Source organism: Atractosteus spatula, chromosome 10, assembly GCF_055471065.1.
Source record: "Atractosteus spatula isolate fAtrSpa1 chromosome 10, fAtrSpa1.hap1, whole genome shotgun sequence".
Taxonomy (NCBI): Eukaryota; Metazoa; Chordata; class Actinopteri; order Semionotiformes; family Lepisosteidae; genus Atractosteus; species Atractosteus spatula.
In genome coordinates this window covers 14,017,307-14,045,000 of record NC_142715.1, presented here as the reverse complement: position 1 = coordinate 14,045,000, position 27,694 = coordinate 14,017,307, and the positions used below count along the sequence as shown (strand labels likewise).

The 27,694-nt window shown below is 44.3% G+C and overlaps 3 non-coding genes and 4 pseudogenes across 3 annotated transcripts; all 7 read left to right on the top strand.

Annotated features, from left to right (window-relative positions):
* The first annotated feature begins 21 nt into the window (after positions 1–21).
* LOC148825349 (5S ribosomal RNA) lies at positions 22–130 on the top strand (annotated as a pseudogene).
* Positions 131–667: 537 nt separating this feature from the next.
* Positions 668–786, top strand: LOC148825348 (5S ribosomal RNA). The gene has a single exon (XR_016093323.1). It is a non-coding gene; the product is annotated as a 5S ribosomal RNA (ribosomal RNA).
* Positions 787–1,323: 537 nt separating this feature from the next.
* Positions 1,324–1,442, top strand: LOC148825347 (5S ribosomal RNA). Its single transcript, XR_016093312.1, has one exon. It is a non-coding gene; the product is annotated as a 5S ribosomal RNA (ribosomal RNA).
* A 537-nt stretch (positions 1,443–1,979) lies between these two features.
* On the top strand, positions 1,980–2,098 carry LOC148825346 (5S ribosomal RNA; annotated as a pseudogene).
* Positions 2,099–2,635: 537 nt separating this feature from the next.
* On the top strand, positions 2,636–2,754 carry LOC148825345 (5S ribosomal RNA; annotated as a pseudogene).
* A 537-nt stretch (positions 2,755–3,291) lies between these two features.
* Positions 3,292–3,410, top strand: LOC148825344 (5S ribosomal RNA). The gene has a single exon (XR_016092967.1). It is a non-coding gene; the product is annotated as a 5S ribosomal RNA (ribosomal RNA).
* Positions 3,411–3,947: 537 nt separating this feature from the next.
* On the top strand, positions 3,948–4,066 carry LOC148825343 (5S ribosomal RNA; annotated as a pseudogene).
* Positions 4,067–27,694: the final 23,628 nt, after the last annotated feature.

Below are 27,694 nucleotides of genomic sequence, written 5' to 3'. Positions count from 1 at the left end.
GTGCCAGCGAGCCTTGCACTTGCTTGCGGCCACACCCCCATGAGCACGCCTGATCTCGGAAGCTAAACAGGGACGGGCCTGGTTAGTACTTGGATGGGAGACCGCCTGGGAATACCAGGTGCTGTAAGCTTTTAAGCGCAGGAGGCGCCCTATCCCCGCTCGCTCGCTCATTCCCCTGTTCACACGTGCAGTGCGGCTTGTCCGTCTGTTTATTTGTCAGCTTTGGCGAGACACGGGTGCTTGTGTATTAGCGTGAGCGTTTTTTATTCTGATCGTGAACAGTTTTACAAGTCCGCAAAGGATCGAGGAAAGGTTTATCGCCAGCTGAAAAGAGACACAGCGCTTCGGCTGTGGAGACTTGTTCGGCTAGCGTTCGGGGAGTCGCGTTTTTCAGAATTGTATTGAGATCGTTTTCAACAGAGCTCAGATGTCAAAGCACAGCAGCAGCTCTCCACACCGATCCTCTATAGCGCCCTTTCTCCCGCAGCTCCGTCCTCATTTGAAGGAAGCAAGAGTGAAAGGCTGAAGTGAAATAGAGCGGGGACGAAGGCAGTGAAGAGAGAGAACGTGGGAAGAAGAGAAAAACGCAAGGGAAATAAAGCAGCGTCGTAAAAGAGGTGACGGAGCTGTCCTCTCTATAAGAAGGGTGCCAGCGAGCCTTGCACTTGCTTACGGCCACACCCCCTTGAGCACGCCTGATCTCATCTGATCTCGGAAGCTAAACAGGGACGGGCCTGGTTAGTACTTGGATGGGAGACCGCCTGGGAATACCAGGTGCTGTAAGCTTTTAAGCGCAGGAGGCGCCCTATCCCCGCTCGCTCGCTCATTCCCCTGTTCACACGTGCAGTGCGGCTTGTCCGTCTGTTTATTTGTCAGCTTTGGCGAGACACGGGTGCTTGTGTATTAGCGTGAGCGTTTTTTATTCTGATCGTGAACAGTTTTACAAGTCCGCAAAGGATCGAGGAAAGGTTTATCGCCAGCTGAAAAGAGACACGGCGCTTCGGCTGTGGAGACTTGATCGGCTGGCGTTCGGGGAGTCGCGTTTTTCAGAATTGTATTGAGATCGTTTTCCACAGAGCTCAGATGTCAAAGCACAGCAGCAGCTCTCCACAGCGATCCTCTATAGCGCCCTTTCTCCCGCAGCTCCGTCCTCATTGGAAGGAAGCAAGAGTGAAAGGCTGAAGTGAAATAGAGCGGGGACGAAGGCAGTGAAGAGAGAGAACGTGGGAAGAAGAGAAAAACGCAAGGGAAATAAAGCAGCGTCGTAAAAGAGGTGACGGAGCTGTCCTCTCTATAAGAAGGGTGCCAGCGAGCCTTGCTCTTGCTTACGGCCACACCCCCTTGAGCACACCTGATCTCGTCTGATCTCGGAAGCTAAACAGGGATGGGCCTGGTTAGTACTTGAATGGGAGACCGCCTGGGAATACCAGGTGCTGTAAGCTTTTAAGCGCAGGAGGCGCCCTATCCCCGCTCGCTCGCTCATTCCCCTGTTCACACGTGCAGTGCGGCTTGTCCGTCTGTTTATTTGTCAGCTTTGGCGAGACACGGGTGCTTGTGTATTAGCGTGAGCGTTTTTTATTCTGATCGTGAACAGTTTTACAAGTCCGCAAAGGATCGAGGAAAGGTTTATCGCCAGCTGAAAAGAGACACAGCGCTTCGGCTGTGGAGACTTGTTCGGCTGGCGTTCGGGGAGTCGCGTTTTTCAGAATTGTATTGAGATCGTTTTCCACAGAGCTCAGATGTTAAAGCACAGCAGCAGCTCTCCACAGCGATCCTCTATAGCGCCCTTTCTCCCGCAGCTCCGTCCTCATTGGAAGGAAGCAAGAGTGAAAGGCTGAAGTGAAATAGAGCGGGGACGAAGGCAGTGAAGAGAGAGAACGTGGGAAGAAGAGAAAAACGCAAGGGAAAAAAAGCAGCGTCGTAAAAGAGGTGACGGAGCTGTCCTCTCTATAAGAAGGGTGCCAGCGAGCCTTGCTCTTGCTTACGGCCACACCCCCTTGAGCACGCCTGATCTTGTCTGATCTCGGAAGCTAAACAGGGATGGGCCTGGTTAGTACTTGGATGGGAGACCGCCTGGGAATACCAGGTGCTGTAAGCTTTTATGCGCAGTAGGCGCCCTATCCCCACTCGCTCGCTCATTCCCCTGTTCACATGTGCAGTGCGGCTTGTCCGTCTGTTTATTTGTCAGCTTTGGCGAGACACGGGTGCTTGTGTATTAGCGTGAGCGTTTTTTATTCTGATCATGAACAGTTTTACAAGTCCGCAAAGGATCGAGGAAAGGTTTATCGCCAGCTGAAAAGAGACACAGCGCTTCGGCTGTGGAGACTTGTTCGGCTGGCGTTCGGGGAGTCGCGTTTTTCAGAATTGTATTGAGATCGTTTTCCACAGAGCTCAGATGTCAAAGCACAGCAGCAGCTCTCCACAGCGATCCTCTATAGCGCCCTTTCTCCCGCAGCTCCGTCCTCATTGGAAGAAAGCAAGAGTGAAAGGCTGAAGTGAAATAGAGCGGGGACGAAGGCAGTGAAGAGAGAGAACGTGGGAAGAAGAGAAAAACGCAAGGGAAAAAAAGCAGCGTCGTAAAAGAGGTGACGGAGCTGTCCTCTGTATAAGAAGGGTGCCAGCGAACCTTGCTCTTGCTTACGGCCACACCCCCTTGAGCACGCCTGATCTCGTCTGATCTCGGAAGCTAAACAGGGATGGTCCTGGTTAGTACTTGGATGGGAGACCGCCTGGGAATACCAGGTGCTGTAAGCTTTTATGCGCAGGAGGCGCCCTATCCCCGCTCGCTCGCTCATTCCCCTGTTCACACGTGCAGTGCGGCTTGTCCGTCTGTTTATTTGTCAGCTTTGGCGAGACACGGGTGCTTGTGTATTAGCGTGAGCGTTTTTTATTCTGATCATGAACAGTTTTACAAGTCCGCAAAGGATCGAGGAAAGGTTTATCGCCAGCTGAAAAGAGACACAGCGCTTCGGCTGTGGAGACTTGTTCGGCTGGCGTTCGGGGAGTCGCGTTTTTCAGAATTGTATTGAGATCGTTTTCCACAGAGCTCAGATGTCAAAGCACAGCAGCAGCTCTCCACAGCGATCCTCTATAGCGCCCTTTCTCCCGCAGCTCCGTCCTCATTGGAAGAAAGCAAGAGTGAAAGGCTGAAGTGAAATAGAGCGGGGACGAAGGCAGTGAAGAGAGAGAACGTGGGAAGAAGAGAAAAACGCAAGGGAAAAAAAGCAGCGTCGTAAAAGAGGTGACGGAGCTGTCCTCTCTATAAGAAGGGTGCCAGCGAGCCTTGCTCTTGCTTACGGCCACACCCCCTTGAGCACACCTGATCTCCTCTGATCTCGGAAGCTAAACAGGGGTGGGCCTGGTCAGTACTTGGATGGGAGACCGCCTGGGAATACCAGGTGCTGTAAGCTTTTATGCGCAGGAGGCGCCCTATCCCCGCTCGCTCGCTCATTCCCCTGTTCACACGTGCAGTGCGGCTTGTCCGTCTGTTTATTTGTCAGCTTTGGCGAGACACGGGTGCTTGTGTATTAGCGTGAGCGTTTTTTATTCTGATCATGAACAGTTTTACAAGTCCGCAAAGGATCGAGGAAAGGTTTATCGCCAGCTGAAAAGAGACACAGCGCTTCGGCTGTGGAGACTTGTTCGGCTGGCGTTCGGGGAGTCGCGTTTTTCAGAATTGTATTGAGATCGTTTTCCACAGAGCTCAGATGTCAAAGCACAGCAGCAGCTCTCCACTGCGATCCTCTATAGCGCCCTTTCTCCCGCAGCTCCGTCCTCATTGGAAGGAAGCAAGAGTGAAAGGCTGAAGTGAAATAGAGCGTGGACGAAGGCAGTGAAGAGAGAGAACGTGGGAAGAAGAGAAAAACGCAAGGGAAAAAAAGCAGCGTCGTAAAAGAGGTGACGGAGCTGTCCTCTCTATAAGAAGGGTGTCAGCGAGCCTTGCTCTTGCTTATGGCCACACCCCCTTGAGCACGCCTGATCTCGTCTGATCTCGGAAGCTAAACAGGGATGGGTCTGGTTAGTATTTGGATGGGAGACTGCCTGGGAATACCAGGTGCTGTAAGCTTTCAAGCGCAGGAAGTGCCCTATCTTTGCTCACTCGCTCATTCCCCTGTTCACACGTGCAGTGCGGCTTTTTGGCTTTTTATTTGTCAGCTTTGGTGAGACACATGTGCTTGTGTATTAGCATGAGCGTTTTTTATTCTCATCATGAACCTTATATACTGTATCTCTACATCCCATAACCTTTAACGGCAGGTGCCTGGGTGTGGACATGTTGTGATGTAATATTTAATTTAAAAGTAAACATTTTAGTAAAGTCTGTTATATTGTTAAAATCTATAAGCGTTATAAGTATCAATTTTTGCTCGTGCTTATAATTTATCGCTGCTAAATGTGTCTTATTCAATTATTTTAACACTTTTATGACCTATCCACTAAAATATAAAGACCTGCCCTACAACGCTCTTCTCAAAAGATAAAATAAGTTTTACATTTTTTGATTCAATGTAATTTCTTTTCTAGAGAAACACACATCATTTGAGGCTTGGGTTGCATGTTAATATTTTTAAGGTTTAAAGACTTTACGTTCACGGTACGTGGAAAATCATTTCAAACTTTTGAAAAGTTGTTGAGAATTTGTCATTGAAATAAGCTTACATATTTTAATTCAACGTGATTACTTTTCACTCTCGATAAAACACGTGTGATTTTGGGGCGGGGGGATATGGTGGGGCGTTCTAAAACATCACAACCATTTGAAAAATGTCTTGAGCTATGTAGGCATGGTTACAAATTTGGAGTTTATGCTTAAATTAGCCGACTTGCCGGTTTTGAAGTGTGACACATGAGCTGTCAGGCCCCGATATTGACTGCTGCGAAGATGGCTTCTTTGAGTAGAGAATCATCGGATTCCTCTGCTATGCAAACTGAAGAAGTAGGTTGCTAAAATATTTTTTCTGATAGTGGAATTGTATTTTCAATCTGCGTTTAGCGTATTTCGTTTTCAACACTTTGTCTTCTTTTTAGCAAAAGCTGACCCAGCACTCAGTGGTGTGTGACAGTGGCTGTCATGTGAACTCTGACGGTGATTCAGGTGTTGGGGGTCCGTCAACGACTGATGAAGAGTTGCTACAAATGGTAAATATTAAACCACAGCAAGTTCGAAGCAAACAAAGAACTCTAACACAAAAGAGGCATTACAATTGTAAATATTTTAGGTAAAAAGCATGCCTATTTATTTTGTTAAGCCTTCCTTTTCTTTTTTCCTTTAATAGAATAACGAAGAGGTCGACGCATCAATCTTCAAACTACCATCAAGCTTGAATGTTTCGTGTCTGTTCATGTGTGTTCGCCAAAATGTGATTAATGATGATGTTCAACCTAGTTTAGCTAACGATGGCTCTAATGAGCCCGATGCTATGGATCAGATTGTAAAGTCGGTGGTATGTTGCACCTTCAACCATTGTTTAAAGGGGGTTGTGGTTGATGAATGCGCGGCCCGTTTGATTAATCATCCAGGTCAACGGGGTCACACATGCCTAGTTGTCGGGTGCGCGGATGGGTACTGTGGTGTCTCCGGGGGAAAGTTTATGTAAATGAAAGTAGTTCCCTTAATCCTGATCCGATCCGAGTTCCAAAAGTCCGTAATAAAGCCAATCCGCGATGTATCCTTATCCAGTGTCCGTAATCCAAAAACCATAAACCTTTTCTCCTTTCAGTAGTCCGTTATTCTTTAGCCCGATCTTTAACATACACCTCTTTCCTCTCTTTTCCTCCAAACCGCATTCACCTTATCGGCTTCCGCCCTGTTCACTGCCTCCGGGGCACTTATATTTCGGTTCCTGATGCGGCTCAGCTGTGTCTCATTGTTTCTCAGGGTAGACCCTTTCCATGTACCGGTCAGCTGATTCTTTTTGGCAGCCATTTTGCTAAGGTCCATATCTAGTATTTTAAGTAGGTCATTCCGAAAATACCTGTTATGAATGACCCTTCCCCTGGTCATGTTACAGTACAAAGATGTGTTGTTTGCCGCATTAGAAATTTATAAGTGTCTCAGTTTAGCCCGAATTTTATCGGCTGTTCTGTACATCGCCAGTGGCCTGGGTGCCTATACTTTTACAGATGATACTGAGCGGAGTATAAAGCACTTGCTGAGAAAAATAATTGACGACCGCTCGCCATATGAGTATGTACGGTCCTTACTTGTAAAGGTAGATGGAAAAATACTACACGTGACTTTTGGTGCGTTGCAAAACTTATTTTATACTTATTTATACATATTTTTACAGAAAAGAAAAAAGATCTATGTAAAACCAGGGCTGTGAAATACTCGCAATGTGAATAGAGCTTTCACTCTGTTTTACAGACACAGGTTTGCCATCATGAGAAGAATGAAAAATTTCGAATGTATACGTAAGAATTCTTACAAAAAGTGCTTTACACTCTTCTTTCTGCAAAGCTTGAAATGAAAATCAATTAACTGAATACTAATGTCCTTGAATTTGTTAAAGAGATAGATGTGCATGTAAAGAACATGAGTGAAATTACTGCGATTCTGATGTTTTCAGATCAGAAACTGAAGCCTGGCGGATTCAGCGGTGTGTATTCCAAAATACAACGTATTTTACATAGAACCTGTGGTAACACCGTCCCTCTGATCACTCAGGCTAATTTATTTTCTCTGTTAGGGTCGCCCAGTTCGGTGTTCACGGCTATAGAAATGGCGAGAGAAAGGGCGTTATGAATGCTTTTTCAGATGCTGCTGAGTTTCTGAACAATGTTGGGGCAATAGCTACAACTAATTTTCTGCACCAACATTTAATTGGCGATTGCAAGCAGTAGTCTGTAATGTGTGTGAAAAGTTTAAAAGTGTATACTGGGATGTTTCTGTAATTTAAAACCTACTGATGAAATAGAGTGGTTCACATTTCACATGCTATTTGTCCTGCGAGTTCTTTCTGTGACACTTTACTCAGTCAGTCAGTCAGTGTGTGTGTGTGTGTGTGTGTGTGTGTGTGTGTGTGTGTGTGTGTGTGCGTGTGTGTGCGTGTGCTCACATCCCTGAAACTCGCGGCCCTCACCAGACTTCCCACACCGCCGATTCCCTAGGGTTATAATAGATTGCATTCAAACCTGCAGCAGACATTATCACCTTCCATCCCTCATCGCTAATACGCGCTTTCACACACTTATTTATAAATCGAAGGGGATGCGGTGGTGGGCATTTGGACCCTGAGGCCTGGGACTGCTAGGGGTGGAAGGCGGGACAACAACACTCATTATGACACACCATTGGCTCTCGAGGGGGCGGGACATCCGCCCATAACATTGCACCATTGGCCGATAAGGGGGCAGGACATCTGCCCATGGCGGCCTCCCATTGGCTGAAAAAGGGGGCGTGGTACCTGTCAAAATGTTTGATGAAAGGTGTCGCTTTATTCTACTCCCGGGCCAAAAACAGCCCTCGGATCATCAACTCAATCAGGAACTCCCAGTCTCACAACTGCATTCCCTCGGTGCTTCCCTACCACCCTAACCCAATTTCTATCCCCAGGACCATCATTAACAATGACTACATTTTACAGGACGATCCCTCCATTGGTACTCTTTTTTCCGACCGCCCAATCATCTCTTATCGCTGACCACCACATAAGCTTCTTGTTCACAGCTCCCTCACACTCAGCACCTTCCCCTGCAATAGCACTCGCTGCATCACTGGCAAATACATATCTAACGACATTCAGGGCATCACAGGACAATTCCAGATAACCCTAACAACATCCTGTATCTCATTTACTGTATCTCTTGCAAAAAATGCCCAGCTATCTACATTTGGGAAACCGAAAGGAGACTAGGAGAATGCTTCAGAGAACATATTAGGGCTGGGAAGGTTAAAGATTTCTCCAAGCCCATAGTTTTTCTTTTCACCTCAAATAGCCAGGATCTCTCAATGACTGACTTATTTTAATGTAATCTTCTCTATTCTCTTGCAGGTTTTGACTTCACACCTTTCTTCACCTCTCTCCATTTTGCACTTCCTGTGTGGCCTCTCTGCTGCTCCTGCCTCCTCCCCTCTCCCAGCTTTTGTTCTTCTGTGCTATTTAATCTTTGTAATCTGCCCTGTCTTTCTCACACCTGAAGAAGGCTTCACAGCCGAAACATTGAGTTTTCTCTCTTCTCTTTTCAGTATGGAATAAACCTATTACTTGTTCCTTTGCAGACTACACATGCTGACATAGTTTAGTTCAGGTGGGTAGCTGCTTCAATATACATTTGTAAATGTCAATTTAAAACTGTAAAAATAGTAAGATTGTAACTCCACTTTAAAACGTGGCAAGAAATAGACACATGGCAGGCTACACTCTGGAAAGGACACCAGTCCATCCCAGGGCAAAGATATAAAAAATAAACATATAGGCAGCACATATCAAGCCTTACAAGAAATCATTAACACCCTCAACACACACCACAGGTCCATTAAACTCAAATACACCAAGCATGGTAGCCTGATAGACTTCCTAGACACCACCACATACAAGGTTTCTTCCTTCAACAACACAGACAAACTGGACATCAAGGTATTTTTCAAAGACACATTCACACGGCTTACTGCACAAGGATAGCTTCCACCCAAAACATACTTTAAAAGGACTGGTAAAATCACAACTCCTACACTTCCACAAAATCTGTACACAACAACAAGACTTTGAGGAAGCCAAATACACACTCTTCCAAGCTTTATGCCAGAGAAGATACACACAAAGTTTCCTCAAAAATGTGGTACAAACATTTCTAAATAGAAAAACTCCAGATGACAGAAATATACCCCTCAACACATCATATTCTCAACTCAGCATAAAAAACAACCAAAAACCATGATATTAGAAAACACAAACATACTAAGGGAGCACAAAATCATATCTGCACACAGAAAAAAACAAAAACCTTCAGCATTAATTAGTCCAAAGCAAGCTAAAACCTGTACAAAACAGATCATATACACCAAGAGCCAAACATTTCATAACAGAAAACAATGATCCAAAACAAAGAAACTAAAGAAATCTTCCAGTTGCAAAGGGCACTCTCAGAAAACATCAATAACGCCATCTACAGCATCCAGTGCAAAAAGTGCGGGGTGACCTATGTGGGGGGAACGGGTAACTCCATCCGAACCCAGCTGACACAACACAGGTACATCAGGAACCACGGGACTGGAAAGCAACCCCAACTGGACAGAGATTGAAAGAAAGAAAAAGGAAAGGGAGTGGATCAAAAGACTTATTACTATCTTTACACAAGACCTGAACATCAGAAAAACCGGGAGGGTTTTAGTCGTTGGAAGGAGAGTGCTCTCCTTGTCCCAGATGGTCCCCTCTCGGATAAAATCTGGGAGAAGGAGCTTTGTTCCCCTCTCCTAACTAGCCAGATCCTACAGGGACTGGAACTCTTCACCATACTAACACGCAACAAACAGAAGAATAACTGAAACCAATCAGCTATGGAAACTCGCACAGCTTGCACAGTCCTACTAGGGAGGACCCTGATTGCCTATTGAGATGTTAATGGTCCATGCATAATCCCCACCAGGGAAAGCAGAAACCCATTCACCAACTGAAACTGCACCTACTCATACAGAAACGTACAGAAGGAACACAGACCATAGGATACAAACTAGCCCCCTAGGAGGAACTACAACACACTGCCCCTTACAAAACAGGATAAAAACAGGCCAGCATGGACACAGTGTTCCAGAACAATGCCTGAAGAAGACCCAGGCAGAAACATAGCGACACACAGAAAGGCAAGATTGTCTTCCTATGGAGCCACAGATTCTACAGAGGTAAAGCTGCCTAACGGTGGAAACCTAATGGTGTCAACGAAGCTTTAGGCATTTAAATGGTAAGTATGGATCAATCCAGAGTTGACAACGCACGCAACCGTACGGTCACCCTCCACACTGCCTACACAACAAACATGTCAAACAGACAGGATACCTTCCAACAAGGAACCAGGATCATCTACAAAATGATCCAAACAGTCCACCATTTACAAAACACAGCAGTTTTATTGGACGGGAGAACCGAGCACCCGCCAGCCTACGACGGAAGACCGAGGAACTCATAAAACCTGCCAAGCCACCCAAACTCACATATTTGAAGCTGGTAAGCAATGCCAAAAATTGGCTTCACACCACACTGCAGATCCTTGAAGAGCAAAATCTGTCATACAACTAGAGGATCTTGAGCTTCCCCACTGGGAGGAAGTTTTCAAACTTGCTTCCAACTGATCAAAGAAACATTATGGGAGGAAATTGCAGAACACCACCTTTGGACCCTACAGTACACAAGCTATCAATACTGGGTTAGGGAAGGACACTCGGGCAGACCAAATTATCACAGCAGTTTTTAAATTCTACAACGACTTCTACTGGAAAGACTGCGAACAAGACCAAGTAAGAGTTAAGTTGTTTTATAAAGTCATTATTTTAGAGCCAGGTATAATTCTGATAAAAATACAATAAACAATATGGTGAAGCTATTGGAGAGAAAATTAAGGCTCGGTTAAGAAACTGAAACAGTCTTGACTTGTTCCTTTACACAAAAGTTATTTATTTTCAAAAGAGACCCATGAGGATTCCTCTGGTGTGCAAGACCTGCCTGAAGACATTTGACCAGTTTCCTCTTCACCTAAAGAGGGTGTGTATGAAATGAGCCTCAGCAGAGGACATCAGCAAGGTCCTTCTCCAGGCCAGGAAGGACTTGTTGAATCACCTGAGGAATGGGCAGGTCGGGGATTGCAAGAGCATAGGGCTCATGTGTGGTGAGAATGTGAGACTGGCGGAGTCCATGGACTGTTTTATGTGGAATCCTGAGGACACATCAGCAAGGTAAGATATTTATAATTTATAAGGGTTCTTCTGTTTCATTTCTAACCTTTACCTTTATGTAAGGGTATGTTAAAATGATATACCAGTGGTCCAGATGCCCTGAGCAAGAGGCTGCTGTCGAGGAGGAAGAGATGCCAGAGACTGAAGTGGAAGAGGAAGGGGAAGATGTGAGTTCTGGAGAACTTTCTATTTTTTCCAAATGTATCTTTTGTTTTATACTTGTATTGTAGTTTGTCTTAGAAGTAAAAATGTTTAAATGTGTATTTTGTATTCCTACTGTCCTCCCAGTTCTTATAAAGCCATCAGCAGGCTCTCAGGAAGACGGTGACCCAGGCTGGACTGGACAGAATTCACTCCCTGGATGCTCCTCACCTGGCTGGGTTTAAACAGGACCTTACCAAGGATCTTGGAGTGGCAGATTGCTCTCAGGAGGTATTTATTTTTAAAGGCATTTAAAATTGAGCAGTGATATTTCCATAGCACATGTTTTTCTCCTTAGCTTAAAATTCACCCATGTGAAATCTCAGCCATAAACATAGTGACTCTACCTTTGTCAGGTAGAAAATGTTTCCAGATTCCTCTTTTTATGGATCCATCTGCATCTTCCTTAAACTTTGTAAAGGGCCTATCCAAAACAACAATTATTGTAACCAAATGAAGACCACTGGACTGTCTCACCAAATCATTGCTAATTATATTAAGAACATAAACCATTTTCCGGGCTACATCCTAAATGATATCAGTGTGAAAGTAGAGGATCCCAGCCTGGCTAACCTCATCATCAACTTCCAAAGTATCCTAAAGGATATTCAGAAGAAGAACAGTAAGAATGTTGCCAAGAGATTACTAAAAATAGGTCATTTTCATTTTAAAACTTCTTTCAGTTGTACTTTTAATTTGAATACAAAAAAAAGTTGATGAGTATTAATTTCTCCCACAGATATAGACAGTTGCAGAGTCCAGAACCAAGTACGAAGGAATGCTGGAAGGTGTTGATGGTTGCAAAGAGAGATGTGTTGCACAGACTGGGCAAGACATCACCTTGCCTGAGCAGCTTCTTGTACTGTATTTCCTGCAGGCCTTTCTCCAGCTGAAGCACCTGTAGCACCCAGGGGTGGTAAAGAACATGACAGTAATAATACTTTCATACAACAAAAGTAAGAAATTACATATATAGGATTTTTACAGTTTGGTGTATTCATTTTTATTTTCTCGCTATTACAGGTTGAGGAATGGGTGCAAAGAAAGTGTTGTTTCAACAAGTGGGCACGAAAATGGTCATAATTCCTGTTAAAGAGCACAAAACCTCAAACAACAGCTGGCTTCCTTTGCATTGAGTGAAGAAGAGGAACATGCAAGTTGATGGCTACATTGATATACCCATCCACTCAATTCAGGGTTGTGGTAGAACTGGAACCATCCTGGCAAGCAGTGGATGCAAAGTACTGTATCACCCATAATGTGACACCAGTCCATCACAGGACTCACTCACACCATGGCCAATTTTCATAGAAGCCAATTCAAATCCATGTTAATACTGAAGAAAGATGTGAAGACGGGTGTTTGAATTTAATCCTTTCTGTATACGGTTTAGACTTCTAAGTCACAAGCTGGGGTTTATGGCAGGAAAGGGGGTTAACTAATAAGGATTGCAGATGCAAGCTAGGAACCCCCCTGGGTGTAATCTTAAACTGACCATTTGGCCAGACATCGTAAACTGGCCAAATACCATGAACCCCCCTCTTTACCATCAGACCGAGTGACGTCAGAAACGGAGAAGAAGACACTATATAACCCAAAAGTTTGTACCAGTACGGGGAACAATACTTCGGTTTTGTTGTTTCTTGTGGGAAACAAGACTTTGGCTTTATTGTTCCTTGCATGCAATAAACTCATCTGTTTTACTTCATCTCGGGATCAAAAACCTTATTTATACAACAAATTTGGCGTAGTCAGCGGATGCTCCAGAAGGCGCAGAACTTCCCATCGGCAGGAGAGACGGTCAGCGCGCACATTACTAAGAGGTAAGGACTGCTCTTTTATTTAAAAGTCCCGACTCTCTCTGACCGATTGGGAAGTCTCAGCTCCCTGCAAGAATTGCCCTAGATGACAGAGTAAACATGAGTTCCTGAATTCCTCTGGCCCGGGGAAGACACCGGTGTATGTAATGGGTTGTTTGCTGTAAGCCCAGAATTTGGTCTGGCAGGCGGTCCACGGTATTGTGTACAGGCGTTCGAAGCTGGTGTATGCCTTAATTGCGCGTGGAGTTTTCGAACGGGTTTTGGACCTTTACCACGAAGTTCAGGACTGGTGTGGGCCTTAATTGCGCCCGGAGTTCTGAGGCTCAGGATCGGTGTGGGCCTTAATTGCACCCGGGGTTCTGGAGCAAGTGGTGCATTAAATGCACATAGTTCAGGACTGGTGTGGGCCTTAATTGCGCCCGGAGTTCTGAAGGTCAGGACTGGTGTGGGCCTTAATTGCGCCCGGAGTTCTGAGGCTCAGGATCGGTGTGGGCCTTAATTGCGCCCGGGGTTCTGGAGCTGAGTGGTGCATTAAATGCACGTATAATCCAGGATTGGTGTGGGCCTTAATTGCGCCCGGGGTCCTGAGATTAGCTACGCCTTGATCGTGCCATATTGGCGTGGCGTGGTTTTTTGTTTTAAAGGAAACAGAAGTAGAAGAGATATATATATATATGTTTTTTGGTGTTTTCCTTGTTTGTGAAATACATATACACACGCACGACACTAACATAAACACACCTCATAATAAAAGAGCAAAGCATTAAGTAGCAGGATTTAAAGGACGTTGAGACCCGAGAATCGCCCTGATTCTGCCTGAAGGGCATTCAATCTGGACTATGGATAAGGACAAATGCGGGCTTCTGGATATGGAACCCGCCACATTTACTGGGAAATCCCCGCCATACACAAAGCCATATAAAATCAACAAAGAGGCGGAGGAAGGGGTTCGACCAGTAATACAAAAACTATTGGCTCAAGGCATTGTACGAAAAACACATAGTACAAGCAACAGTCCAATATGGCCTGTAAAGAAAGCCAGCGGAGCATGGCGATTCACAGTTGATTACTCAAAACTCAACCGTCTCACCCCCTTGGTAGCAGACCCCTCTGCTATTTTTCAACTACTGACCCCTGAGCACCAGGTGTTTTCAGTAATTGACATGGCTAATGGGTTCTGGTCTGTTCCTCTACATCCAGAGGTACAAGATTGGTTCGCTTTTGTTGTAGATGGAGAACAATATACTTGGACCAGGTTACCACAGGGGTTTCATAACAGCCCCACCGTGTATCACATGGCACTTCGGAGGCATCTCCGGAAGTTGCCTCAAGTGTCCTCCGTCGTTATCCAATATGTGGATGATATTTTAATCGCGTCTCCTGACGAGGAAACCCACAAGAAGGACCTCCAAATTATTCTCGACCATTTGGTTAAAAAAGGACACAAGGCTAGTTATAGCAAAGCACAGTTATGCCTAGACACCGTAATTTACTTGGGACAGAAGATTAGTCAGGGAAAAAGGGAATTGACAGAAGATTGGGCCCAGGCAATCTGAACACACCCTAGTCCCAATACGGTGAGAGAGCTCCGATCATTTCTGGGTCTGTGCAATTTCAATAGAAATTGGGTTGATGCTTTTTCTGAAAGGGCCAAACCACTTACAGACCTATTAAAGGGGGGAGGGAGGTCCCTTGATCCTATTGCTTGGAGTCCTGAAGCTGAACACGCTTTTAATGATTTAAAACAAGCTCTGTTACAGGCTCCTGCATTGGGGTTTCCTCAGACAGATCAACCATTCTACCTCTATGTAAGTGAAAAGAATGGATTTTGGACAGCTGTACTAACACAGGAACATGGGGGTAGGTACCGCCCGGTAGGGTATTACTCTGGATCCTTGGACGAGGTAGCCAGGGGCTGGGGACCATGTCTACGAGCCGTTCAGGCCGTCTGTCTAGCAGTACAGGCAGTCAATAACATAGTGCTAGATCAACAACTGATTGTTCGATGCCCACATGCGGTACACACCCTCATGTCCCTGAATCGGGTCAGTCAGGTTAATGCGATACGATGGAGCAAGTGGCAGGTCTTGTTAGAGGCTCCAAATATTACCATTGAATGTGAAGGAGCTCTAAATCCAGCCACATTGTTACCTGACCCATCAGAAGCCTATATGTTAGAACACAGCTGTGATGTTTGGGCAATGGGAGAAGATGAGGGCATCAAAATAGCCGAGCAACCACTAAGGAATGAAGACCTCATCCTCTTCACTGATGGAACTTCATTCATAAATTCTAGTGGGGAGAGGAAAGCGGGTTGGGCTGTGACTACAGAACATGATATCCAATGTGGGGGAAGATTTGAGGTACCCACATCAGCACAGCGAGCTGAACTGAAAGCTTTGGTGGAAGCCTGTAAATTAGCAAAAGGCAAGACCACCACAATATACACAGACTCACGATACGCATTTGGAGTATGCCATGACTTTGGAAGAATATGGAGTAATAGGGATTTTTTAACCTCTGCTGGCACTCCGGTAAAGAATGCGGATCTGGTGTCTGAGCTGCTTGCGGCTCTCCAACTCCCAAAGCAGGTAGCTGTAGTCAAATGTAAGGGCCACAGCAGAGAGGACACTCCCGAGGCCAGGGGCAATAAGCTGGCAGACTGGACAGCACGTCAAGCTGCCCTGGGGCAATGGGAGGAGTGGTCTATAGAAAAACCTCTTCAGATTATTTCAGTTTGCACAGTGAACATACAGGCACTCCGGACGGAACAGCTCAGCGAGCTCCAGGCCCAGGCCCCAAGGATTGAGAAATGGACCTGGATGGAACGCAATGTGGGGCTGCAGAAGGATGGGACCTGGAGGTGCCAGCGTACAGGCAGACCCGCCTGCCCCAAGCAACTAATGCCCTACCTGGCACAGCAAATACACTCCACAGGGCACCCAGGTGTTAGCCAAATGACTCGACGCTTTGCTCAGAGCTGGGTGGGCACAGGCTTCACACCCTTCACAGCTGATGTGGTACAACGCTGTGGAGAGTGCCAAAAAGCCTCTGGAGCACCGCCGGTTCGGGCTCCTAATCTTCGACGTCCTGCACCCGAGGGGCCCTTTAGACACTGGCAAATAGACTATTGTTCACTGCCACCCTGTAAAGGGAAAACAGGCCTCCTAGTGATGGTGGACCAGTTTTCTAGATGGGTGGAGCCTGTCCCTGTCAAACGAGAGACTGCGCAGACAACTGCCAAATATCTTGTGACAGAAGTAATTCCCCGATGGGGACTCCCATGTCGCATAGACTCAGACCAGGGCACACATTTTACTGGAAAAGTGTGTCAGGTGGTGGCAGACCTACTAGGGATCAAATGGGACCTGCATTGCCCTCATCACCCGCAGTCCTCCGGCATGGTGGAACGGGTGAACTGAACTTTGAAAGCTAAATTGACAAAGTACCACCTGGGAGGGATCCCCTGGGTGGATGCATTGCCCGCCGTACTGTGCAGCATCCGGGCTGGGACAAATCGAATAGTGGGGCTGAGCCCGTTTGAGGTGATCACGGGGCGTCCCATGAGACTGAGTGACTCTCCAGGACATGACAGAGTAGGCTTGAGTATACTAACTGATTCTCTGTTACAGTATTGCAAGTTGCTGACAGAGGCCACCCAAGGAGCCCGCGAGCAGGTCCTGGAGGCGTGGGGACCACCACCTGAAGGAGGGCACGACCTCATCCCAGGAGAGTGGGTGTGGATCAGGAAATTTCCCTCACAGGTTCTCCAGCCCAGGTGGGACGGACCCTACCAGATCCTGTTGACAACCGAGTCTGCGGTTCGAGTGGAAGGAAAAGATCGCTGGATCCACGCGTCACACTGCCGACGAGCCTCATCCCCAGTTACAGACTCAGAATGAAATCATTTCTGTTAATAACGATAATTGTTGCTGTAGGACTATGTTCCACAGGGATTAATGATCATCTCTCCCACAAAGGAGAACATGGAATTAATTCCTTTTTAGGCCTCTCCTATCTGACAGCTAAGAAAACCAACCAAAGTGCCTGCTGGGTGTGTGCCGCATTACCCAAATATGTACAGGGAGGACTTCCTATGAGGGCCATTCCTTGGCGTCTCGAGGAAGTCATAGGAATGATCATTTGGAGAGATAATATAGGAGATTTTAATATGACAAACTATGGGGGTTGCCATAACACGACTTTAACTTGCACAACATTACAATATCTACAGGAGCGAGGCTTAGAGCCCACGAGTTTCACAGGCTCTTACGCTCCTAAGTATAACAGAAGCCATACACCACCATACCTGACTCTAAATAAGGAAGGTGAGGGAAACATATGTTTTCAGCACACTAATGGTCTGCACTTGGTTGGATGGAGTCGTTGCAACCTTACCATCGCTGCAGATATATCCACCTCTACCTTCCAAATTCCAGGATGGGATCGGCACACCCCACAATTCGGTATAAGCTTCTTATTTTCAGAGGCATGGGGAGCGCCAAACGGAACATACTTCATTTGTGGAAAACAAGCCTACCCATGGTTGCCAGCCCAGTGGTCTGGCTCATGTTATTTAGGATATGTGGTTCCTCATATCCGTGTTCAAACCCACAGCCCCTTCGGACCTAACCACAGACCACAAAGAAAATTGGCTGATTGGGAATATTATTTAGGTATAATATTTCCACAAGCTGGCATGAACTTTCTGAGTCAAGAGTTAATTCAAATGGCCTCAACTTTAGAGGAATTAGCAAATTCTACCTCATCTAGTCTGAAGGCTGTTAATGATGAGATGGTAGCCCTCAGAACAGTGGCCATGCAGAACCGACTAGCTTTAGATTATGTACTGGCGGCCCAAGGAGGAACTTGTGCAGTAATTGGCACTGAATGCTGCACATATATTCCTGATAATTCTGAGCACATCTCAGATCTGGCCCAACACATTTACAATGAGGGACAGAAATATCAGGACTATTATACTGAAAATTGGGGAATTGGGTCTTGGGTAAAGTCTGTGTTTGGGGCCTGGGGTGGAACCTTTTTACAGTGTTTATTTGTAGGAATAGTTTTGCTTATATGTGTAATTGTAATCATCACGTGCACAAAAACATGTATCACATCTTGCTATAACCGTGGAACGTAAAATGTCATGGCAATACATACCTGTTCACCTAGAATTGAAAGATCTGCCCTGACATTGTATGTATAAAATAGGCTACACTGACGTATGCTGTATTTTATAAGTGGGGAATGAAGAAAGATGTGAAGACGGGGGTTTGAATTTAATCCTTTCTGTATACGGTTTAGACTTCTAAGTCACAAGCTGGGGTTTATGGCAGGAAAGGGGGTTAACTGATAAGGATTGCAGATGCGAGCAAGGAACCCCCCTGGGTGTAATCTTAAACTGACCATTTGGCCAGGACATCGTAAACTGGCCAAATACCATGAACCCCCCTCTTTACCATCAGACCGAGTGACATCAGAAACGGAGAAGAAGACACTATATAACCCAAAAGTTTGTACCAGTACGGGGAACAATACTTTGGTTTTGTTGTTTCTTGCGGGAAACAAGACTTTGGCTTTATTGTTCCTTGCATGCAATAAACTAATCTGTTTTACTTCATCTCGGGATCAAGAACCTTATTCCTTCTGTTACAACAATGCGTACAGTACTCTTCACATTTCATTACTTGTAGCCACAAGCCTTTGAACCGGCAATTCATATTTAGGTAGTGGCCACAACCCACTCCATGCATTCAAAGTAAAAACCCAAAAAATAAATTGAGCATACTGTATGAAAGAAACATGATTCTAACTCTTTGTTTTGGCATACCTCAGTTATGTGCACAAAACTATCTTCACGAGCCACACAATGGAAGTGGCCTCTGGTCTGGGTGCAATACTAGGGGTTCTCATGATTTCAGAATAAATTGTAGTAGTGAATTTCAAGCAAAGATTCAATAATGAAAATGAAGGAGCTAGTTTTCTAAAGCCACAGATCAGGAGCAAGGTTTAAAACATCTCCAAGATGTTTAATATCACTTGAAGCGCAGCGAAGTTGATCGTTAAGAAGTAAAAGGCTCCCAGACAATATCTGTAGCCAGGAATCTAAGTCTCGCACTCGATCCTCTCCTGTCTTTTGAGCCCCATGTGAAAGATTTGATTAAGACAGCTTTTTTCCCCCCACCTTAGAAATACTGCCCGCATTAGTGCCTGTTTCATGCATTTAGAACGTCAAGGCTTGTTATCCGCTGTTAGTGGATTTTGCATACGTGTCCTGCAATGATCTCTTTTCGCAGCTAACCTTGATATTTCTCCCCAGTCAGAAGCGGGACTGCTTTCTATCGCTGTCCCTCTCATCCGACCAAGAGCCAGACAGATGACCCGCTGTGCTTGTAACCCTGAATTCCTTTTGGCTCGTCATCTTGCCCAACAAAGATCCCAGCTAAATCCAGAAAATTAAGCATGTCCAACCTAAAAAACCTCACAGATACTCTGTCTCTCCACTCCCCAAAGCAAATGTTTCTGGTTTCGGCCTGTTGCCTCATTCAGGTGTAACGATTTGCCTTTCCAGCCTTTTGTTTCCTCTTCCTGCCTCTGTTCCTGTTCTTGTTGGGAGCATATTGATCTGGGCCTCTGTGGCGCACTTGGTTAGCAGTTTTGGCTGTTAGTCAAAAGATTGGTGGTTCAAGCCCACCAGGTGCCATTGTTCTTTGTGGTGCTGTAGCTTGTATGTAGCGTGCTGGTTTGCGGTCGATGAGAGCCTGGGTTCAAATCCACAGACTTTCAGGGTGTTGTATAGCCAGCAGCCACTGGAGCTCAGCAGGTGTGAGTCTGGTCAGTACCTGGAGGGGAGACTCCTGGGAAGGCTGAGGCTGCTGCTGAGAGAGGTGTTAGTGGGGCCAGCAGGGGGTGCTCACCCTGCGGTCTGTGTGGGTCCTAATGCCCCAGTATAGTGACGGGGGACACTAAACAGGTGCCATCCTTCGGCTGAGACTTAAAACCGAGGTCCTGACTCAGAGGGCTGTCTGTGTGGAGTTTGCATGTTCTCCCTGTGTTGGCATGAGTTTCCTCCAGGCGGTTCGGTTTCCTCCCACAGTCCAAAGCCAGGCTGGTGGGGTTAATTGACTTCTGGGAAAACTGGGCTCTGGTGTGAGTCTGATTGTGATGGACTGGTGTTAGTGGGGCCAGCAGGGTGCGCTCACCCTGTGGTCTGTGTGGGTCCTGATGCCCCAGTATAGTGACGGGGGACACTGGACTGTAAACAGGTGCTGTCCTTCGGATGAGACGTAAAACCGAGGTCCTGACTCTCTGTGCTCATTAACAATCCCAGGGCGTTTCTCGGAAAGAGTAGGGGTGTAACCCCGGTGTCAAACAACTGCTCATTGTTCTCGGATTTTGGAGCGAGGTCCTGAGCACAGAGTGAAATCAATATGCACACTGCAACCGACACTCCCACTGGCCCATAAACGGTATCAAGAAGTTCGAAAACCAGTTAGATACAGTTCAAGACTGAGCAAACACCCGGCCCATTTAAATACAGGAGGACAGAGCCAGAAGATAAGATAAGGTAACTATAAGACAGGAAAGCAGTTGAAGGAGCTGAAATCTCCTGGATTGTTTATTTGAAAGATTTGGGTGTCAAAAGCCAGACCTGGGGGCTGTCCTGAAGATTCATCATTCCTTCCCCAGCTCTTCTCAACTTCAGGGTTGGGTCGGATGTGCTCTGGAAGTCACGATGGATGTGTGGGCTCCGGGTTATCTCTCGGCCGATACAAGACCCATCTAGTCTCATCTCCAACACCTTCTATGCTCGGTCTGAAGCCAACAACACAGAACCAGTCATCAGAACTGCACCCTCCGCAGCTGACCAGCTGCTCTCACTGTCTGCAGATGAAGTGAGGAGATCTCTGCTAAAAGTGAACACAAGCAAGGCTGCAGGACCCGACGGCATACCCAGTCGCTTTCTCAAAGCCTGCGCCAATCAAATGTCTATTCACAGACATTTTCAACATGTCTCTGGCCCAAGCCGTAGTCCCCACCTGCTTCAAGACAACCACCATCATCCCAATACCAAAGAAAACCACAGTGACATGTCTTAATGACTACCGACCAGTGGCACTAACACCTGTCATCATGAAGTGCTTCGAGAGGCTGGTCATGAAGCACTTTAAGGACACCATTCCAAACACAGTGGACCCGTACCAGTTTTCCTACCGGTCCAACAGATCCACAGATGACACAATCTCCATTGCCATACACACTGCCCTATCCCATCTGGACAAAAAGAACACATACACAAGACTACTATTCATCGACTTCAGCTCAGCTTTTAACACTATCATCCCAGAGAAACTAGTCAAGAAACTCAGTGCACTGGGTCTCAACACCACCCTCTGCAACTGGATTCAGGACTTTCTGACAGGCAGACCTCAGGCTGGCAGGCTTGGAAACCACACCTCCGGCACACTAACTCTGAACACTGGGGTCCCCCAGGGGTGTGTGCTTAGTCCATTGCTCTACTCCCTCTACACCCACAACTGTAAGGCCAAACATAACACCAACTTCATCATCAAGATTGCCGATGACACCACAGTTGTAGGTCTGATCACAGACAATGATGAGAGGGCCTACAGGGAGGAGGTCAATCTCCTTACAACGTGGTGTGATGACAACAACCTCACCCTCAACGTCAGCAAAACCAAGGAGCTGATCGTTGATTTCAGGAAACTGCAAACCAGACATGCCCCTATCCACATCAATGGGACTGAAGTGGAAAGGATCAGTAACTTTAAATTCCTTGGCGTCCATATCACCGAGGACCTCACATGGTCTCTCAATGCCACCTGTCTGATCAAGAAAGCACAACAGCGCCTGTACTTCCTAAGACGGTTGAAGAAGGTTAAGACATGTCCCCAGATCCTCACTAACTTTTACAGATGCACTACAGAAAGCACACTGACAGGCTGCATCACAGTGTGGTATGGCAACTGCAGTGCTGCTGACTGCAAAGCCCTACAGCGGGTGGTGAAAACTGCCCAGTCCATCACTGGGGTTACCCTCCCATCTATCCAGGACATTTATGACAGACGGTGCTTGAGGAAAGCTCTAAGCATTATCAAAGACCCCACACACCCCAGCTACAGACTTTATGATCTGCTACAGATGCAGCCATTCAAAATGGGTGCGTTATTTTGCGGCATACCCCGGTGGGCGTGTCGCGGTATCACGCAGTGTCACGTGGTTAATCGCGCATCATTTGACGCTCTGCCGGAAACTATCCGGCGTCACCTTGTAAAACCGCCAGGGGGAGCTTAACCTCTCATGTACAGCATTTGAGCCTTTAATTTTGAACAGTGTATTACAGCATGTTAATCTTCAGTCATTAAAATGTTGGTATATTTTATGAAAGCAAGATTGCTCAGTTGGACAAAAGTACACAACCTACCTTTATCAGAAATATTTATGCATCAAAGCCTTTACCGAAGATATTACTAATAGTATTAATAATGGATGACTTTGGACAAGCTGTATACTCAAAGTATAATTTCTTTAGCACATTTGTACAAGCACTTGGAATCTGTCCAAGCCATACTTTGTCAGGCATTTTGTTTTACTTCAACGGGCATAAAAACTTCCTTGCTTTTAACAGGGCGTTTCATAATTTCTAACTACGAAAATGATTTAAAATGCGACACCTATCATTCAACTAGAGCTTAAAATATCACAAGGAAAAATACACACCGGTATTCCATTTCTCACGTTATACCGGAGTCAACAAGCATACTTTTAGAATTTGATTAAAAGGGAATATAATATGGAATCGCGTGTCTCAAGAATTTAATAACGGTATGATTATATCCGTGTACTGCGGCAGGGCTGTGTAGGGCTGTTTCGCCTGCCTGCTCATGCGAGCTGACTGTAGCCGACTGGTCTAGGTGCGTGCCTGCCAACGGGCAGGTTGTGTGCTCGAATCCAGGTGGAAGGTGCTGGACCTTCCAGTTTTATTTATTTTTTAATCGCGTAACATATTACCGTATGCAAACTGTACTGTATACAGTATGTATATGTATATTTAATGTCTTAACTGTGCCCGTTTAAGTATTGAATATTCATATCTAATTTTACCACTGAAGGGAAATCTTAACATAAACATACAGTATATGGCTGGTCTCGGTACTTTAAAGAAAACATACACACCAGTATTCCATTTCTCCCTAAACATTGTAAGCTTCGAAGTCTTTAACTAACGTGATACCGGAGTCAACAAGCATACTTTTAGAATTTGATTAAAAGGGAATATAATATGGAATCGCGTATCTCAAGAAATTAATAACGATATAATTATATTCATGTTGCAAAAGAACTGCAACGGACATAAAAACTCCCTTGCTTTTAACAGAGCGTTCCATAATTTCTAACTACGAAAATGCCAGGTGAAAGGATTTGTAAACATATTTTGTTAAAGCAAGTCAGTTTTTTCTGCAACACATAAAATACATTTTTCCAAGAAAGTTTAGCCTTTGTCACTAATGAAACCACTAAATAAAGACATAAATATAGAAATCTTAAGATTTGTTTTATTTAATGTTGGTAGCAGGATGAACTGTCAGAGTGTATATTTTGCTCGCAAAGTTGCTGCAAGATGTTAACAGTGAAAAAGGTATTTAGAAATGAGTTATTTCAAGATGAAAAAGAAAACATACACGAAACATGGTTTCATTACGACCAGAATCGGTCTTGAGATATTTTTAACTTGATTTACAGTATTTGAGAGGTATGTCTTAACACCGATACTACAGTGCTTAAGTACTGCTCACGTATATGTTTCTAGGTTTATATTATGCATTTCATACGGTCAAATTACTTTTGAGCAACTAATAAGAAGCGCGAAACGGTATGCATTTTACTTTCGTTTTGTGCTGGGACCCGTGGATTGATTAGAGATCAAGTACATACAAGTCATTTTTTAAATGTTGTAGTTCGTCTTGAAAAAATGTTACGAGTACATCATCTATCAACAATCACACAGGTTCTGTTTCCATATTGCGGATTTTGGTTAGGTATTATCAAATCCAGTGGCGCTGTTAGTTTACTGAGTCCCATGTCACATGGTCTGTGATTGAAGCCAGTTAGACCGGTTTAATTCGTCACAGCCAGCACTCTTCAGGTGTGAGGGTCTTCTGCTCAGAATGAAACGCGAATGTTTGTGTATATTCTAATGGTAGTGGGGGCAGGGTGTGTGGGAACAGGTTTGGTTGAAATTGCATTAGAGATCTATGTTCTTCACACCTGAAACATTTTCTCTGAAAGCATTTTCTTCGCAGTTTAACCGATCTTGTTACAGCATGTTACAGTTTACTTTTATTAACCATATTAATTTTAAGTGCTTAATGTAAAATCTTGTAAAAATATATTTTCATTTCATTGTTCAAATATACATTAAGTCTGACTATCATATAATAAGTTAAATACAAAACTAAAGAAAAAATAGGGATAAATATAATTCAAAATATTTTGCTAACAATGTTAACTGTTTATGAATAATAAAATGTATTAACTAAGGAGTAGGATGGCACAGTTGTTAGTATGTTTTTTGTTTTGTTTCTTTTTCATAAATACAACAGTAGTACCTGATGTCTCAGTGGCTTTCAAAATTAAATTATGCAATAAATAACCACATGTAAGACTCTGATGCTTAAAATGTTTAGGGAGAAAGTGGAATACTGGTGTGTATTTTTTCTTTAAACTACCAATACCAGCCATATACAGTCTGTAACGTAGGGATTTCTATACGTCTTTATTTAGTGTTTACATTAGTGACAAAGGCTAAACTTTTAGCTTCAGTAACGTGTACATATCTCCCCTTTTTATAAAACAACATGGTTGAAAACTGTTCCAGAGCCACTGTTGTTTCATCAGTGAAAAGTACATCATGAAATGCCTCTCCCTGTTCAATCCACTGGAAAAAAGAAAAGGAGCATAAAGCCTCTGATGGTCATAAACGATATTCATTTAGGAGCAGCATCAGAGGTATGTTTTTAACTGCACTGCATTGGAGAGAATACCATAGTGTGTTTTTTTTTTACTCCCTGGCGGAAACTCGCTTCCAGAATAATCAGTATGGCTCAGAGATTAAATAAAACTTCACTCGCACCAAACAAATGTATATTTCTAAATATCACAACATGATCGAATTTAAGTCATTTTAATAACAATGAATAGTCACCTATGCGTTACAATATAAACATTTATATTGATTTAAATCGCCTTTAAATCACCTTTATTTAAAACCCATAAATAAAGCTGATACTGTTTAGACTTCCAATTATTTAAAACTGTATTAAAGCAGCACGATACACAATGCAACGTAAATCGCTATCTTTGTCTTCTGTGTAATAATGTTCACCTCTCTGTCCAGCAAATTTACAGGTTAAAAACAATACTGTTAGGCTGGGAAAACGATTTTTTTTAAGAAATACAAAATGAGATATAATGATATGTTCCGGCTTAGACATTAACGAAGAGCATAACGCGTGTACTGTATACACTCCAAGTACAACCCCCCTCTCTGCAGGAGTGCTGGCTGTGACGAATTGAACCGTCTCACGGGTATTTTCAAAGTAGGAGGCGAGATTTCCAGCGAAAGACACTCCCCCCCCCCCCCCCCCCTCAAAAACCCAGTAAGTACAGTACTTACTAGTTAAAGGCTAGGCTCCCGACTACGGCGAAAGGAACCCTTCTTTCATTAGAATACAATGAACATATTTTAGCCCTGAATGAATAAATAGCAAACATGGTTTACATAAAAGACATTTTTCCAAGAAAGTTTAGCCTTTGTCACTAATGAAACCACTAAAGAAAGACATAAATATAAAAATCTTAAGATTTTTAAAATGCATGACTTTGCTAAAATTTATTTGAAAATAAAAACAATTACAACCGCCAGGGGAGAGAGAGAACAGGGGAGGGATGTTGGTTTTGCATAAGGGGCGGGGCTATGGAAATTAGGTCTGTTTGGGAATGTGTAGTTACATGTTCTGGCTGTTTGTGAATTATCGTTGTTGAGTATGGAGTGTTGAGGTATTGATTTTGTGTAATGCTTTATGTTGAAAATTGAGGTGGATTTTGTTTATGATAAACAGGATAAACTGGGATGGGAGGAAGGTTTGGTTTTGCATAAGGGGCGGGATTATGATAATTGGAGGACTTTGCGAGAGTAAAATGGTTTGATATATTTGATTTTGTATTGTGGTTGTTATCTATGTTTTTGGTTGGTATTATGTTTATATGGTTGTTTTTGTTGGTTGGTTGTTATTATGGTTATTAATAATACGATCTATAGTTGAAATCTGAGCCTAAATAAAAAGAAAAAGCAAGTGATTAGGTTTATGAGCAATCTAATTACTTATTCGTTTAAAACGCTATATAAAATAAAGTTTATTATTAATTTGCTGCACAGAGCGGTGAATATTATTATGCATAAGACAAAGATAACGATCCTGATCAGTTTAGAAATCTGTGTACGCTGTAAGGTTTTTACTTAAACTTTTAAAATACACGTTTTGAATAGAAAGAAATCCTCTTCCTGTTACAGTATGTATAGCAAACCAGCACGTCTTTTTTCTCCAATCAGAGGGGTGTCAGATGGTGTCAGCCAATCACCATTCTGCGTTGGGTAGCAACGGGTGACTGTTCTCAGGCGGAAGATGTAAACAGCTTAATGTTCGTGTTAAATAATTTTTTTAAATTCAATTAAACGGGCACAGTTAAGACATTAAATATACATATACATACTGTATACAGTACAGTTTGCATACGGTAATATGTTTATGTTACGCGATTAAAAAATAAATAAATAAAACTAGAAGGTCCAGCTGGATTCGAGCACACAGCCTGCCCGTTGGCAGGCACGCACCTAGACCAGTCGGCTACAGTCAGCTCGCTGGAGCAGGCAGGCGAAACAGCCCTACACAGCCCTGCCGCAGTACACGGATATAATCATACCGTTATTAAATTCTTGAGATACGCGATTCCATATTATATTCCCTTTTAATCAAATTCTAAAAGTATGCTTGTTGACTCCGGTATCACGTTAGTTAAAGACTTCGAAGCTTACAATGTTTAGGGAGAAATGGAATACCGGTGTGTATTTTTTTCTTTAAAGTACCAAGACCAGCTATATACTGTATGTTTATGTTCCAAAATTAATATCGTTTATGGCTTTCACACGCGTTACAGTATGCTCCTATTCTTTTTATGCTCAGCTACTAAGATTTCCCTTCAGTGGTAAAATTCAATATCTACAACGGGCACAGCAAAGACGTTTTTACTGTAAGTCTTTCTACGACAGACCAACGGACCACGAGTGCCCCTGTCGGTCAACCAATCACTTACTGCGGTGCCACGCGTCATCTTGCGTCATACTGAGCGACGTCACCTGCGGTACGTGTCTGTGACGCGCACTTTGAATGGCTGCATCTGTACCATCTGGAAAACGGTACCGGAGCATTCGGGCCCGGACTACCAGACAGAGACAGTTTTTACCCCTGCACTATCAAACTGTTAAATTCCCAGCCTCTCTCACTCTCACTCTCACCTCACCTCTCACCTATGATCTGAACCTCACAGTGCCTGATTCCTTTCTTTCTTACCAAAAACCCAGACACACATTGAAAATCTACCTCTACCATACATGTCAAAAGCTCACTCCCCATAATTTCTATCCCTTTATTTTATTCTGTTGATGCATATTTTTGCACGTAACCTGTTACCTTTTTGT